Source organism: Pleurodeles waltl, chromosome 3_1 (assembly GCF_031143425.1).
Source record: "Pleurodeles waltl isolate 20211129_DDA chromosome 3_1, aPleWal1.hap1.20221129, whole genome shotgun sequence".
In the NCBI taxonomy this organism is placed as follows: Eukaryota; Metazoa; Chordata; class Amphibia; order Caudata; family Salamandridae; genus Pleurodeles; species Pleurodeles waltl.
The window spans coordinates 1,615,008,899-1,615,025,418 of NC_090440.1; positions in this window are offsets into that span (position 1 = coordinate 1,615,008,899).

The window sequence follows — 16,520 nt, forward strand, 5'->3', positions numbered from 1 at the left end:
CAAGTCTGGAATGGAGATTATTCGGTTGTGCATGCTGCTGTGTACTGGGTGGGTGGGGGTATGGCAAATATGGGTGTACATGCATGTTTCATGGTACTCACTTGTTGATGTTCCTGGCGCAGACGTGTCCAGCTCTCCCATTCCAGCCACTGCCTCAGGCTCAAGGGTCTGTTCCACACGTTCCTCCATGGGTGTGGGTGGTGGGACGGTGGATGGGCCTCCTCCTGTGCCCCTCATCTCCCGGAGGCGCTCTGCCACCCTCTCCTTGGTCCTGGAGCGCAGGTCATACCATCTCTTTTTGAGTTAATCAATACTCCTGTGGCTCACCCCTATGGCGTTGACCTTCTCCTGGATGTCATTCCAAATCCTCCTTTTTTCAGTCTCTGGCACACTCAGGGCAGCCCTTCCAAATAGCTGGTCATGGTGCTGGCAGCATTCATCTGTCAGCACCTCCATTTCCGTTTCTGAAAACTTCAGTTTTCTCTTCCTGGCAGAGTCCTCCATTCTTGCTGCTGTTCCTCCAGGTGGTTGTTCAACAGTTGGAAAAGGGTGTGGTCCTCCCTCCTCCCACGTGTATTTGTAAACTTCCTGGCTGTGATGTCATCAGCAAGAGCCAGGAAGTGTTTTACAGACTGTTCTGCTGCACCTGCATGCAATTTGCGGCACAGTTGCAATTTGCGACACCCACTTGCAATTTGCGTGTTCGTTCTTAGCGAGGTCGCAAAAAGCGACCTCGCAAACAGCGGACTCGCAATCTGCGGTGCAACTTCATTTGCGAGTCGCAAAATTAAGTCGCTTTTTCTTCTTGGATACCAGTTTGCGAGTCTGAAATTGCGAGTTGGAAATTGCGAGTCGCAACGACTCGCAATTTCCAACTCGCTATTTTTTAGCTACCTACACCTGGCCCTAGTTATTTGTTTACAAAGCTGATAGGTATGATTCCAAAATCTCACAAACAGCACAATCGAGGTCTTCACTTTTTAAGTTCAATGATGTTTAAGTGCTGGTCCAACTGGATCTTTTAAACGAAGTGCACTAAACTGAATTGGAACTTTGGATACTTGAATCCGAGATCTGTGTGGCATTTCCAAGCTGCACATTCCAGTAGCAGCAAGCAGGGTCTGACTGGGACGAAAACAGCCTTTTATAATCAACAATTGTACTCATCCCACTAGTAATTATGGGATGAGTGTGTGTGCACGTGCGCAAAAAAATACTGCACAACATTATAAAGTACACCTTTCTGTGTGTGCCCCTGCATTCACCAGCTGACCCTTGTGCAAGCTTCTGCTTATTTATTACTGTCAAGTATCTGAGATGAATGTACTAATTAAATGTGCGTGTATCGCAAAAAAAAGACACAATTTAACAAAGTTAAACATTCAAAACGTTTTTATTGTAGATTAATAATCATTCTAATAACAAAATTTCAAGGAACGTCGTTCTCTATATGTTAAGACTATTTTAAATGATTTAGACACTAGGTATGAGCTAATAATAAAGATCCATACTAAAGAATTGTTTAGTTAGGAAAGAAAGAAAAATACATAAATCTTGTGCAGAAAGTGAAAGACTAATTCTATTCACCCAAATGGACCTAACAAAGCTAATACTGCATGCCTATAATGTTGTGCACTTCATGTTTGCCCCTTCCACTAAAAATTTAAAAGGGAGCTTCATGTAGGTGTGTTGATTTCCTTGAAGTGTTTAAATATTAAAAGCCAATTTTCGTGAACAAATGTCCAATTGTTAAGTAAATACAAACAACATAGCTGTGAGCACTATGCCAGATAAGGTTGTAATGCAGCATCAGCCATAAGAAATCACATCTAACAACACGACAGGTCTATAATATGAACAAAAATTCACCTTTCTAAACAAAATGTACCTTCTGGTCCTAAATAAAAATGCTCTTACATCATTTAAGAAGTCCCATGTTTTAAATTTCTACACCATTGCAAAATATTCATTATGTTCAATGACAGCTCTAACGTGTACAAAATCAGCATGGGACAGAATCAGTAACTTCACTCAATGCAGTACAGCAACCAACGTTTCTGCGCTGCCGTGGGCTGCGTGAAAGGGAGAAAGCAGAACAGTGCCTTGTCCACTAAGATATGGCGCTCTTTACCTCTCTTCCTCCAGTGGTGTGCTTTAGGCTGCGATGCACCAACTGGTTTATGTGTTCTGTCAAACACAGGATTTGTATTGTAAAAGGCCCCTTCCTGTACTCGAGCCATGCTTTAACACTTTTCCCACTTTGTATGTGTGCTGTGGAGTGCAGTCCACATGCAAAGTTAAAAAAATGTGGAGAGTTTTACACCTGCCTCTAGGAGGTGTAGTTTCTTTGCTTCAAATCCTTGTCTATCAGTGTTAGTTGATAAGGATTTATGCCAAAACCTATGGATGTTTGCATGACAATTCCCATGGTGTACCCATTGAGATTCCCTTGGCATAGAGTAGCGCGAATAGCACATGGTGCTAGTTTATGTTACTTTAGATTTCCAACTCAAATCCTCATTTGAATTGGAAAGCAAATGCCCCAAAGAACTTTGGACCTGATTCACAAAGGTAAACTTACACACAGGGGCGTAGTTTGGTCAGTATGCTATGTTATGTTAACCAATTCATATAGCGCATAGCTACCCGAAGGCTTCCCAGCACTTCAGCAGAACCTACCAGCAAATTCATAAAGAGATCAGTATAGCCATGTTTTCAGTAGCTGCCTAAAGATTAGTTCCTGGTCGGTGAGCCACAATGCTAAAGGTAATGAATTCCATAGCTTCATGCCTAGATACAACAAGGACCTTCCGCCCCATCTAGCCATTTTTACAGAGGAGATTGCTTCCAAAACTGCTGATGAAGACCTAAGATGTCTCAAAGGCTTATAGAAAGTGGCCAAAGAGTGCCGCTGTGGGGGCCCTTTATCATGTAGGGCTCTATGTATATCACATGGAGCCTTGAATTTAATTTGCTGCTTGACTGGGAGCCAATGCAGGGTAAGAAATGCAGATTTAACTGATTCATATTTAGGGATGTTAAAAAGCAATCTAGCGGCGGTGTTCTGCACCATTTGAAGTCTCCTTTTCACACACTTTGGGGACCCGAGAAAGAGGGCATTCTCATAATCTAGGTGGGAGCTAATCAATGCCTGTATAATTAATCTCTTGGCCACAAACGGAAGGATTTTAAACATCTTCCTAAGGAGTCTGAATATGCCGAAGTACGAGGCCGAGGTTTTCTTTGCCTGTTGGTCCATGGCTAGCCACGGATCAAGCCAAATCCTGAGTATGATTGGTGGGGGGGTGATAGCTTCAGATTTCCCGACATTCACACAGGCACATGATGTTAAAATGCATTATAAAACAAGCAAGTGGCACAACAGGGGCTTAAGAGACAGTGTAATAGGAGAGGAATGCTGATTTGTAGGTGAACTAAGTGAGAGAAACCAATTTGTTTGTGAAATAACTAATATTTTTTAATTCTTTCTAAACTGGAGGAAGGAGAGAGTGTGTGTGCGTTTTTGTCTTTTTGTGTAAACATTCCTAGTGAAATCCAACAGACACCTAACCATACCCAACTGAAAGCACATGTACCCAACTATTTGTCACAAAATACATTTATTAGGGGGGGGTGTAACACCCCAGACCCCTTACCCCTGAAGCTATGTCCCTGCTTACACATGATTTTGTGCTATTTACAAAGCAATGTGAGCCTTTCTTTTTCTGTGTGTAGTCTCTGCCACAAGTGGAGAGACTCTGAGGTTGTAAAGATACTACTGTTAAAATTGCAAACGTACACAAAGGTGTAAGTTTACCTTTGTGAATCAGTCCCTGAGCGTGGTATTTGCCTTACAAAATTAATGTAAACCCAGAGCAAAGTGGTAATAAACTCATGCCTCTTGTTTCTAATAGAGCAAAGTCGTAATCTCTCACTAATGGGACTTCAGAATCACCAGGCCGACAGAGTGGCAAAATCTATAATAATTGCACACAGAATCTTAACGTCACATTAGAGCAAACACACTTAGACATTTCCGCTAATCAGCTTTGTATAACCTCACAAGACACTTAACAGCCAGCAGAGATGAGCACTAATACTTGACAGTGTTCAACAAGGAAAGTGAAGAATGCAGTTGACCCACCAAAAGTATAAACATCAAAAACATCAAATTCATGGTTCGAGACACCACATTTGAATCCTTGCACTGAAAAACCCTGACTCACGTTTTACAAACCCATCAAAAAGACCAACGTGATTTACAACGAAAACAGATACATAAATGTGAGGACTATTATTCATTAATAGCTTAGCACATACAACATCCAATGCAGGGCACACTTGAACATTTTTAATAATGATCATAAATGCAAGGACATGAGTAGCAGCTCCCAAAGGCTAGTATGAATACAATGTTATGGGCTCTATGCAGTGGCGCTTCTCTGCAACGGTGGAGGAGTGTTGCCCCCTTGCCAGCAGCAACCACTGCAAATTCTTTAACAATGAAAGGATAATAAACCATGTTTATTATCCTTTCATTGTTAAAGGGATGAGGCCATGGGGGTGACCAGCACTGAGGAGAGTGCACTGCGCACTCCCCTCAGTGCGCATGTATGTTTGGCTGGCCATCTCAGGCCTACCAAACACACCTGCACACTCTGCTGTCTCCAGCCCGGCACTGCGTGGAGTTGCGCTGGATCCTCAGGTGCTGGCAGAGCACATTAGGCTTACTTTCAAGGGTCCTGGACTGGGGTGGCACCACTTGACAGGGTAGACTCACAGATGGAAGAGTCCAGGTCCTGGGTTCAAGGTTGTTGGAGCTTTCTGTCCCTGAGGCTCAAGTCAAGAGAAGTCAAATAGCCCTTTGAATCCCTTAGGGGTTCTGAGTTCAACACATGCAGGTCCACTCCTTCTCACCTTGGCAGGTGGGAAGCAGGCAGCAAGTCAGCACACCAGGGCAGCAGTCCATCAGAGCAGCAGTCCAGCAGAGTGGCAGTCCTTCCAGAAGCACAGCAGTCCTTCTTCCTGGCAGAGTATCCACAGACCCAAAAGTGTACTGAAGAGTTGGGGTCTGAGGTCTAATATTTATACCTGGTGACCTTCCTCTGGAAGGTGGGAGGAACTTCTAGAAATTCTTTGAAGTCCCCAGGCATTTTGCCTTCCTTGTCCTGGCTCGAAAACTAATGCCAGGGGATATACAGCCCTTTGTGTTGACGCAAGGTGCAGCCTATTCGAGTGTAAGTAGGGCTGTGTCCAGCTCTTCCCTCACATTCTGCCAGTGATGGCCCATCCAGACACTCCTAAGCTCACTATTGTGTGTGGTTCTCTAGGAGGAATACACAAAGCCCAACTGTCAGCTACAGCCAGTCATATGACCCAGAGAAAGACTGCAGGCACTAAGTGGCTACATTAGGAAAATGCAACTATACTAAAATTGGAATTTTCCAAATTGTAATTTAAAATCTGACTTCACCATAAATTTGGAAGTTTGATTATAATTCCAAAGACACCAAACAAAAACTTGGTACCTTCTCCCATTTGTAAATTACAGCTTATTAAATGTAGTAAGGTAACTCTAAAGTTATCTAACGGGAAAGGTAGGCCTTGCAGTAATGAAAAACAAATGTAAGAGTTTTTCACTACCAGGACATGTAGAACTTAAAATTACATGTCCTACATTGCACACTGTCCCAAGAGTAGTTAGAGGTTAGGTTAGAGTCTACCCTATACATGACTTATGTATATTAAAAAGAAAATGTTGGCTTTGGAAAAATGTTTATTTTACTAGGCTGACATAGCAGTTTACAACTGCATACACAGGCTGCAATAGCAGGCCTGAGACATGTTTGAAGGGCTACTTAAGTGAGTGGCACAATCAGTTCTGAAGGTCCACTAGTACTATTTAACTTACAGGCCCTAGGACATTTAGTACCACTTTACTAGGGACGTACAAGTTAATTAAATATGCTAACTGGCGATAAGCCAAACGTATCATGTTTTAGTGAGTGAGCACATGCAATTTAGCACTGGTTAGCAGTGGTAAAGTGTGCAGAATCCTAAGACTAGCAAAGAAGAGATCTGCAAAAATGGAAAATTAAAGCAAAATGTTTTTGGGGAAAACAGCCCTAAGGCCGACAAGCCTAAGACAATCTAAAGAAAAAAATGCATGTGTCAGTGGGAGTGACATGAAAGTTGTGGCACAGAAGCCATGCCATGATTGGAAGCGGACCCGATGGGGAGAGGCATGCATAGCCAGCACAACATTGGAATCTATTAAGGTTGGTTTGGCACAATTCAGTGCTGCTGCATTGACCAATAACAAGCTGGAAGAGGGGTAGAGTTTCAGCAAAAAGAGCCTCCCTCATTTATTTACAAATCAATGGATATAGTTGTATTACGCCCCAGTTAGTTGTCGTCATCACTAGCCAGTCTGTCTATAAACCAACAAGGAAAGTACAATAATGTTGCAGATCATTCCCTATTACATCAGATTTTCATCATTGAGCTTCAAGAGAGCTAAGCATCAGAACCCCAAATGACACATTGACAGCACTCATGACATACACATCACTCTAGTAATGCGCACACAGGGACTGTTTCGGCACTGGTATTACAGATATGCAGGCATACTGGTGTAGTGCCTGAGAAATCCCCCTGCCAAGTACATATCTGGGAGCTACCCATTTTATGCAGTGCATGGTGATCTCCTTCATTCATCTCCAACCCCCATTGCTGAGAATGTATATGGAGTTATATGTTGAAATTAGTAAGTGGTTACTTTGTTGGTAGCTGTGGTGATAGACATCCCTGGAGTTTGTTTCATCATAAGAGGGGAGACCATAAGTCCTTATGATTCTGCCAATTGTTGATCGGGCTCTTAATGTGAGCATTTCTATGAACTGGGCATTTCTTGACAGATATTCATATTTAGTGTTATTTGTTCTGTAGCTTTGCCACCATGTGATTCTATTGTGGTTGGGCTCGGAGCCATTTGAAAGTGGCTTTCCATTTGCATTTCTGTATGCTCTTTGCTTTTTGTTCAGAATGGTAGTACAGTTTTCTTGGAGATGGTTTCTGTTTGTGAGGATAAGAATTTCCCCGTGCTCATGTAAAAAATGTTGCCTGATGGCACCTATTTGGCTTTTATGCTCTTCGAGGATGTAGTTAATTAGTAATCACTACTTGTGAAGGTATTTGTACTAATTTCGCCTCTTGTGACTGTCATGGCTGTCTCTAGTATTGCCCACGCATCTTGCTTTGGTAGTGGCTGGTAATATTTGGGGAGAAGAGTGATGGCACGAAAAGGGTGGATACTGGCTGCGGGTATTGCATGGGTGTGGAAAGACTAGAGGTACCAGATACTTTCATCTGATTTCTCCTGTCATCTGCTGTAGTTCTGGTTGAGATAGGCAGGAATAGAGAGAACAAAGCAGCTGGATGTCCTGTCAACACTCAAATATATGTACTAGAAGACGAGAGAAACTGGCCTCTGTCTGTTTGCTTTGTCTACATCTGCATCACCATGGACTCATCATCATGGTTTAAAAACACATAAATAAAGCAGATGATTTAGCTCTTGTTGTCACCTCAAAGGCTTAATCTAAGCATTGACTCATGGTGTAGGTGTGCTTCATCAAGGCCAGTGGTAGGATGGAAACTTTGCATATGTTTACTTTGGGGTGCACAGAGGGACAGGTTCAACATAAAGTGATTAGGATGACCTTGGGTGTCATAATCAGCGCAGACCACTAACAGGTACCCAGGATTGCAGTGACATGGCACTCTAAGGCTCCCAGGGTAATGAATCAGTGGCTCCAGAGAAGTTTTCATCTAGTTTAGGTATGAGACTGATTTTTCTTCTGTTATGACTTGGGAGTGTATGGAGCTCACTGAGTTCTGGGATTTGAAAGGTTGATAGATGCAAAGTAGTGCCATTATGTCTGGCTGTTTAATAGTGAAAGGCATAATGTTGTCATATTGTGGTAACCCACTGTAATATTCATGCATCTTGTAGTGATCATTTTCCACCGCTAATTTAGTTGTGAACACGCTTTGACATCGGCAATAGGATTTATTTTAAACTAATTGCTTAATTAGCATGAGTTGTTCTAGGCATGTATGGGTATAGTGTGGTTTTCGGGAGTACAGTCTGTTGGCACATAAACTCTTAATAGTGCCTCACACCTATGGAGTCTAATCTGCATTTTGAGGGTTAGTTGACCAATGTCACATTTTTTTAATAGTCAACCACTGCATTTTGCATACAGTATTTCCATTGGTTCTTTCACCTGCCTTTTTGTACATATTAGCAATGTTGTGGTAGTATTTAGTTGTGCTTTTATAATAGCACATTCCTTTATAAAACAAAAAGCACTTCACTAACTGGACATTCTTTTTTTTGTGTTATTTGTTGGATTTATAGTCCTTTCTCTCAAATTGTTAGTGGTAATGATATTTCATCTCCTGTATAAGATGATGTATGACATGGTAATTGCATCTGCCACATCAAGGGTGTCTAAAGCAAATACCTGAGTGAGCCTTGGATTGCTCTGCCTCACTATGCTAACAACTAAGTTCTAAATGGAGGTGCTTGACCTCCAGTTTGAGGCAGTGGTATAATTTAAAATGATGGGCCCTGCTGCAGAATTTGAAGAGTTCATCAGAATCTCTCCTATTTCACAAATATTAACTGGCCTTCAGTGCAATGGGACCCTCTGCAGGGTTTGAGGTGCCTGTAGGGCTCCCCTGTTCCGCAGGGGCTGCAAGGGTATGTTAGCGCATCTGACCTTAATAAGTAAACTTAAAAGGGGACACGAGTTGGTCGATTAACCTTTTGACTCGCAATTAAGATGTTCTTACCATGGCTCCAGTACATGCAGATCAATAATAAATAATCAATACACAATATCAATAATCAGCAACAATCAATAACAGTAATAATCAATTCAGTCAGTAATTGTCACAAACCATGACCTTTCAGTCATGAATAACCACACCTCTTAGTAAAAGTTAGAGTATTTATTTCCCTATCTTAACAATGCTAAGGCCATGTAGATTACTCTCAAAATCAAAAGAAACACATACAGAAACAATAACGGCTGTCCAAAGCGGCAGAAGAAACGTAATCTAATCAAAGCTTGAACTACGACACATTCCAAGATTATGGTGCAAATTAATAGCAAAGTCAACAGAATCAGAGTGATTACATTCACTCAAATTCAGCAGAGAAATTTGTCAAGCATTATTCCCTATTAGCATAATTTTGTTAGTGAGGATTCTTAACTAACACCAGATTAGCATCAGCATGTTGAGCTTCATGCAAAACAATTTATTGACACAAATTTGGAAAAACATCTAACCATGGCTCTGTGAAAACAGTGCAGATGGTACCTAGAAAGGAAAAGCAAATACAGATAATAATCAACAGTCTAATTCATTATACCTATCCTCAGTGTGGATCAGCAAGCAGAGTCAGTCTTCATCATCAGGACATTAGTCAATCAGCAAGACAACCAGGATTCAGCATCAAAGTTCAGAAAACGCAAATTCTTTAAGCATCAAAGTTAGGCATGTCTCTTGTCCAAATCCAAAATGGCAAGAAAGAGCTATGGCAAATGTAGAATGCTGGGCTAAAGTGCAAAAATGCTGGGTTCTTCTCAGTGCAGTTCTGTTAAATTAAAACTACTAAAACTATATCCCAAATCCTCATTGGTCAGTTAATCACATGTTCACACTTCGTCCAATAAAACCAAAATGCTGAATCTATAATTTCTACCATTACTCCATTCACCTGTCGTTGATTGGTTGTCCTGTAATGTCCTCATCATCCGGCTTGTCAGGTAACAATATTGTTGCAGCTTCCACTCCGGTCAGTGTCTCCATTGTTATCCTCCTGAGTAAGTCAGTCTCACACATATTACACACAAAATGTTACATTAGCAAGAACAGCATCTTCTATCAGTCGGTTCTCATGGGAAAGGATTCTCAGCTACGAGCACATTTAAACAATGCAAAATGAAAGATCACAGCTTAACTCTCTAGGACAGCCATTTATTAAAAGATAAAAAAAATACAGCTTTGACATGAGGCCTGGCAACTAGACCAAGACCTTTGCTAAGTTAAGGCCTACAATTAACAAAGCTAAAGCATAACGCATAACCTTTAATATGACATATTACTACATTAGTCCAACATATATTCAACATTTCACAATATCAATCTACTAGCAAGTGCACTTTGTGAACACTGGCGGCCACTCATCGTAATCACATTTTCAAATGCATGCATTATTTTTCTATGTTATTATATTTTCTACACAAACCCCTTATTCAAAATACATGAACACTCATAAATAATTTTTGTATTAAACACCTGCACTAGCAGGTATGCATTATACGCCTGGTTTAGGGTCCAAAGTCCAGGGGCCCTGGACTCCAGAAGCTGAAGACCTCAGTTGTCCCAATTAGGGCTTAGATTCTGCTGAGCTTGTGACCCCGATTTCATACAGACTTGAAATATTTGTATTGCTCAAATTGGCCTTCGGGATGTCGTTTTCACTCAGAAATGGGCACTTTAAATGGATGCATAAAGATTGTCTTCTGGAAACAGTAGTGAAGAAGTGTAACCTTGAAAAGGGCTGAAACAAAGCCTAGTTAATAATTTCACACAACATGCAATGAACGGTATTTCTCCATTATGAATTTGTTATATTCTTGTGTTACCATGCATGTAATTCTGATATCCAGAGCTATAGACGTTCAAAGCTTTTGTTTGCTTGCAGAATTTTGCCAAGCTGAAATTCAGCATCACTAAAAGTTGCAAAGTTTTCAAGCATTTCACTCATTTACATCTGGGATAAACTGGAGGCAACAGTTGTGGAACAGCAATTATCTTCAGTAGATTTCAAAGGGCAATGGAGTCATATGGTGAAGAGTTGGGCAGCTTTCCAGGTCTAACAACTTTTCATATTCATGACTATTTGAAGATGTGTCATCGCTTCAACTCATTTCTAACTGCTTTCGTATTTGTCCTCCAGCCTGTCTCTGAAAATATTTCTGCACACTTAACTTTTACCTAAATATTCTTATCTACCTCTTTTCTTCTACAGAACAAGGTCAACCATATATAGAAATGCATGACGGGGAAGATATGTTCCCTTAAAACTAAATCGAGAATATGGATCTGCAAGGAGAAACCCATTCAGATCACCTTTCAGTAATCACTGCTAAAGAACTACAATGTACCCTGCAGAGGAGCGAATCAATGTTTTCAATTTAACAGAATCCCACAATTTTCCTTGAAATGAAGAACAGAATTACAAAATATGAGTTATAATAATGCCTTTCTCAATATGGAATTTGGAATACGCCAATTATGAACAACAATAATATTTTGGGAAGCAGTTCAGTCAGTTAAGGTGAGAATACTTTTGGCAATAAATAAGTGACATTAAATGCTATGTGACATGGAATAGTTACCTAAATAGTGAAAGAAATTAACATAAAGTTTGAAAGCATAGAATACATTATCATGATACCCTGAATGATGGCAATTGGTTAGGCTTATTGAAAGTATTATTCCCATTCCTTTTTGTGGGTTCGATGTTATATCCTAAGTGGCAATGGTTTACTCAGATATAGGGCTCGGGTTCTCTGCACCACTTGATCCAAGTTACACCTGACTGAAGACCCAGCAATCAGGGTGAAACCAATGTTGTGCTGCTTGTGTACTGGGTCGGGGAGAACCTGGCCTTGTAATTCAGGCTGGACTGTTCCTATTGGTCACAAATGATTTGCATATGGAAGGGTCCAAACTGAGATGGCATGGTGGGCAAAAGAACAATGGGTTGGAATACTGCCCATATCAATTGTGATTGGTTAGTCGTATTTCAAGATTCCTTCCATCATCTTTTGTGTGATAATAGATGGAATATAGAGGGTAACATATAAGAAATATAAGAAATAAGGCACTCAGAAATTTGCATATTTATGTTAACGCTCACAAAAAGAAATTTGCATATTTACATTAATGCTCACAAAAACACAGTCCCCTCATGTGAGGCGAGAATCCGTTCTGCAAGATTACAATTAACATAAAAAACAAAGCCACTGAGTTTGGCTTTTGCTTAGTGTTTGTGTACAAAGGCATTCAAGCATGCATAGACACAGCTGGACATGTCTTTAGACATCAATTCACACGCACCAACAGACAGAAATGTGATAATAAACAGATATCACCAAATCTAAAGTCTCCCAGGATAAACTGCATCTAAAGAGCATATGGTGGCCTGCATTATGTTAGTATGGGGTAATGTGCCTCAGAGACTCACATGGTGTGAGAAAGTGCCCCTTTTTGCATGTGCAATCCATATGTTTTTGGATTGATGATGCTTAGTTTTTGCCTCTGAGTATTGTGATTCTCTTATCCATGTACTCAGACCCCTAACTCATTGTTAAATTGTCTAACTCCTAATTGTCATATTCTCTTTTTTATAAGGACATAGTATATGGTACAGAAAATAGAGCTATATAATAGAAAGTCACCTGTGGACTGCCTCACTCATTGTGCCATCCACCAGTGCGATATGGAAAACATGGCTACCATTTTAGTCTGACTGCTGCAGTTTAAACCTGTTGCCAAACATGTCAAAATAACCCTTTTCACAGGGGAAATCTTCCATTTAAACAATAAGTCACCCCAATGTATGCCTTGTATCCCACATGGTAGCATGTACAGTATTTAAGAATGGAACATGTTGAAATTTAGTGCCAGATTTACTAACAATTCATGCAATGCAGCGCAGCAAGACAGGTTGCGGTACGGCGTTGCATAAAGGACATAGGGCCTCAATAAAACCCTGGTGGTCGGTGTTAAAGCAGCGGTAATACGGCAAACAGGCCGGCGGAAAACAAAAATGGAATTACAACCGTGGCGGAAACCGCCAACATACACAGCCATTTTAACACTCCGACCGCCACAGCGGAAGAAACAAACAGCGCGGCGGTCACTGGCAACAGACAGGCGGAAGACAAAGTACCTCCCACCCTATTACAAGAGGCCTATCCACCCCCTTTTCCGGGGCGGATCCAACAACATCAAAAGCACACCGGAAACAGTACACAGAAGGGAAAACACTCACCTCTCGACACAGCACGAGGAACCAAGACGCAATGGAGCCCGAACTACACGTACTGCCCATGTTGGTTTACCTCCTCTTCTAACAGGAGTACGAACGGTGGCGGCGGCGACCACTGTGAGTACTGCACATACAACACTGGGGGGGAGGTAAAAGAGTGACACACACAGGCAACACACAACAACCCCACCATCACCCTCACACACAACATACACACAAATACATGCAGCAAAATTACATATACACCCCCACCACCCCTGGAAGAACGCAAGGACAAAAGGAAATGATTGTAACCATAGTAATCATGAAAAATCCATTAGTCAAAAGTCAAAATTCAGAATATACAAATATGTACACCAACTACACAAGTCCGGATAGTGTTCCAATCATTGTCCGTGGACCACTGGGCCCAAAATGCGTGGGTGAGGCCCACACATGATACCTGACTGGGAACGGAGAGAACACTGCAGGGGCATCAGATCGAAAATATACAGGCACCTCAAGAGGAGGGGGAGTGGGGGAACCTCAGCTGGATGAACGCACAACGCCACTGCTAGACGAGGGGGCTCCATGCCCATTGATGTATCCTGGGGAGTGCAAAGCCACAGTTTCTCAAGTCTCTCCAGTTCGTGGTTTGCCCACTGCTTTATCCTGGGGAGTGCAAAGCCACAGTCTCTCAAGTCTCTCCAGTGGTTGGTTTGCCCACTGCTTTATACTGGAGAGTGCAAGGCTGCAGTCTCTCAAGTGGATAACAGTCTCCACTGGTTCTGAAGGGGCCTGGTGCCCGGAGTGCTTCATCCTGCCAAGGACTGAGGAAGTGGATGTATCTCTCCACTGGTTCTGGAGGGGGCCTGGTGCCCAGAGTGCTTCATCCTGCCAAGGACTGAGGAAGTGGATGTATCTCTCCACTGGTTCTGGAGGGGGCCTGGTGCCCAGAGTGCTTCATCCTGCCAAGGACTGAGGTAGTGGATGTATCTCTCCACTGGTTTTGGAGGGGGCCTGGTGCCCAGAGTGCTTCATCCTGCCAAGGACTGAGGTAGTGGATGTATCTCTCCACTGGTTCTGGAGGTGGCATGGTGCCCAGAGTACTCCACGTGCAGTGTGGCCGGTACACCTGCAGGAGTAAACAGTGATGGAAGAAATGCCTCATGGAAGCTGCCCAGGGTCCAGGAACTCTCCTCCAGCCTCAGACGACTGACCACTGGGGATGGTAGCCATGTCAGCGGTGGTGCCAGTGTCCAAGGATGCCACGGGGACGGTGGCGGTGCTTGCGGCGTGTCTGTTGCGGCGTGTCTGTTGCGGCGGTGCTTGCGGCGGTGCTGGCAGTGGTGCATGGGTCAGCACCTGCAGAGAGACACAGCAGGATGTTTCCTGCAGCCTCGGATGGCTGCCCACTGGAGAAGAGGCTGGGGACTGTCACTGAGGCTGTAGACGTGCCGGGGGCGGTGCAGGTGGCAGGGCAGCTAGCGGTGTTCATCGCCGTACAAGCTGGTGTGGTCGTGGACAGAAAGTGTGAGACTGGTCCCTCAGTCGGTGCCACCATGCCCTCTCCTGACCTGCCCTTGAGCTTTTGGCCTTTCCCCAGCTTTGATGGTGCCGCAGTTGTCTTGCCACTATCCCCTTTGGTTTTTGCTGAGCCCTTGGTGGCAGGTACTTTCGGCTTCTCCCTCTGGGATGTGGGCACCTTTTTCACCTTGGCAGGTGGCGGAATGTCCTTGCCCTCACTACGTGGCACACTGGCAGCCCTAATCTGTGGTACACTCAATGACCCCGCAGTTGCTGGCACCACTGTGGCTGGGGATTTGGTGGCTGAGGTGCTGGGCTGGGACCTGGAAAGCCTGGCTCTAGGGGAAAGACGGGGGAGGTCTAGGGAAGAGGTCAATGTTAGCCAGGGAGTTTTTTAGACACACTGGGACGGGAAGATGGAGGGGGTTTGGGAGTGGAGGTAGAGGTAGAGGTAGTGGTTGTAGGAGGTGTACATCTGCTGAATTTGGGTGAAGGTGAATGGGCCGGAGGCTGTTGTGAGGTGGATGGCTGTTGGGTGGGTGTGTGCCTGCGTTTGTGTACTTTGGCAAGAGGGCTCACTGACACACTGGGAGAGGACACTGGGGATGTGTGAATGGTAGTGGGGGTGATGAGTACACGTGAGCTGTGTGTGGAGATGGGCGTGCTGGTGATGGAGGTAGTGGCTGAGGATGTAGTGCATGCAGGTGTGAGTGGAGATGAGACAGGGAGGGAGGAGGACGACGTGGAGGAGGAGGACACAGTGGAGGCAGTGGATGTGGATGGTGCTTGTGTGAGTCCCTGTGGGATGTGTGGTGCTTATGATTGCCTGAGCCACTCTTGTGTGTTGTTGAGTGTGCATTCTGGTCTGATGGTGTGCTTGGGATAGGCTGAGGTACAGGGGATTGGGTCTGGGTGGAGGAAGTTGGAGGGGGAAGCTGGACACAGGGCCAATGGCTGCCATCAGTGCTGAGGACAGAGCCTGAAATGCTCTCTGTTGGACCGCCTGCCCAGAATGAATGCCCTCCAGGTATGCATTTGTTTGTTTCAAATGCCTCTCAACACCCTGGATGGCATTCACAATGGTAGATTGCCCAATAGTGAGGGATCTCAGGAGGTCAATAGCCTCCTCACTGAGGGCAGCAGGGCTGACTGGGGCAGGGCCTGAGGTGCCTGGGGCGAAGGAGATGCCCACCCTCCTGGGTGAGCAGGCACGGGACACACGCTGAGGGGCTGCTGGGAGGGCGGTGCTGGTAGGGGGGGTGGCGGCTGTACCTGTTGATGCAGTGGGCACAGAGGTGCCCAGCACCACAAGGGAGCTCCCATCAGAGGAGGAGTCACTGTCACTGCTGTCTGCTCCTGTCCCCGCCGTGGAGCTCCCCTCGCCCTCCGTCCCACTGGTGGCCTCAGACTCCGTTGTTTCACCCTCCAGGGCCAAGTGGGTTGCAGCTCCCTCCTGCTCCGGTGCCAATGCTCCTCCACCTGATGATGCTATTGCACACAAGAACAGGGAGATCACAAAAAGGGGGGGAAAGACAGAAGAAAGACATGTTCAGTGCATGCAACACCACTACCATGGGCGGACACAACACACAGGGAGCAGCCCTCGCTGCTACGCCATGCACTAACAGTTCCTAGAAATTTCAGCTGACCATAGGGAAGGAGGCCTAAGACCAATTGCTGGACACCTGGAAGTCACAGGAGCCTGACTAGGTGTAGGTGGCTCTTACCATTGGTGGGGTTGGGGAGCCACATAGCCTGCCTCACAAGGGACCTTGCCTACCAACTTCGCAGTGGCCTAGGGGAACCCACTGCCCACCTCCCCCAACCAGACACCTTGATATGCGTGCAGAGGCAGCTGAATGAGAGTGTACTCACCCCC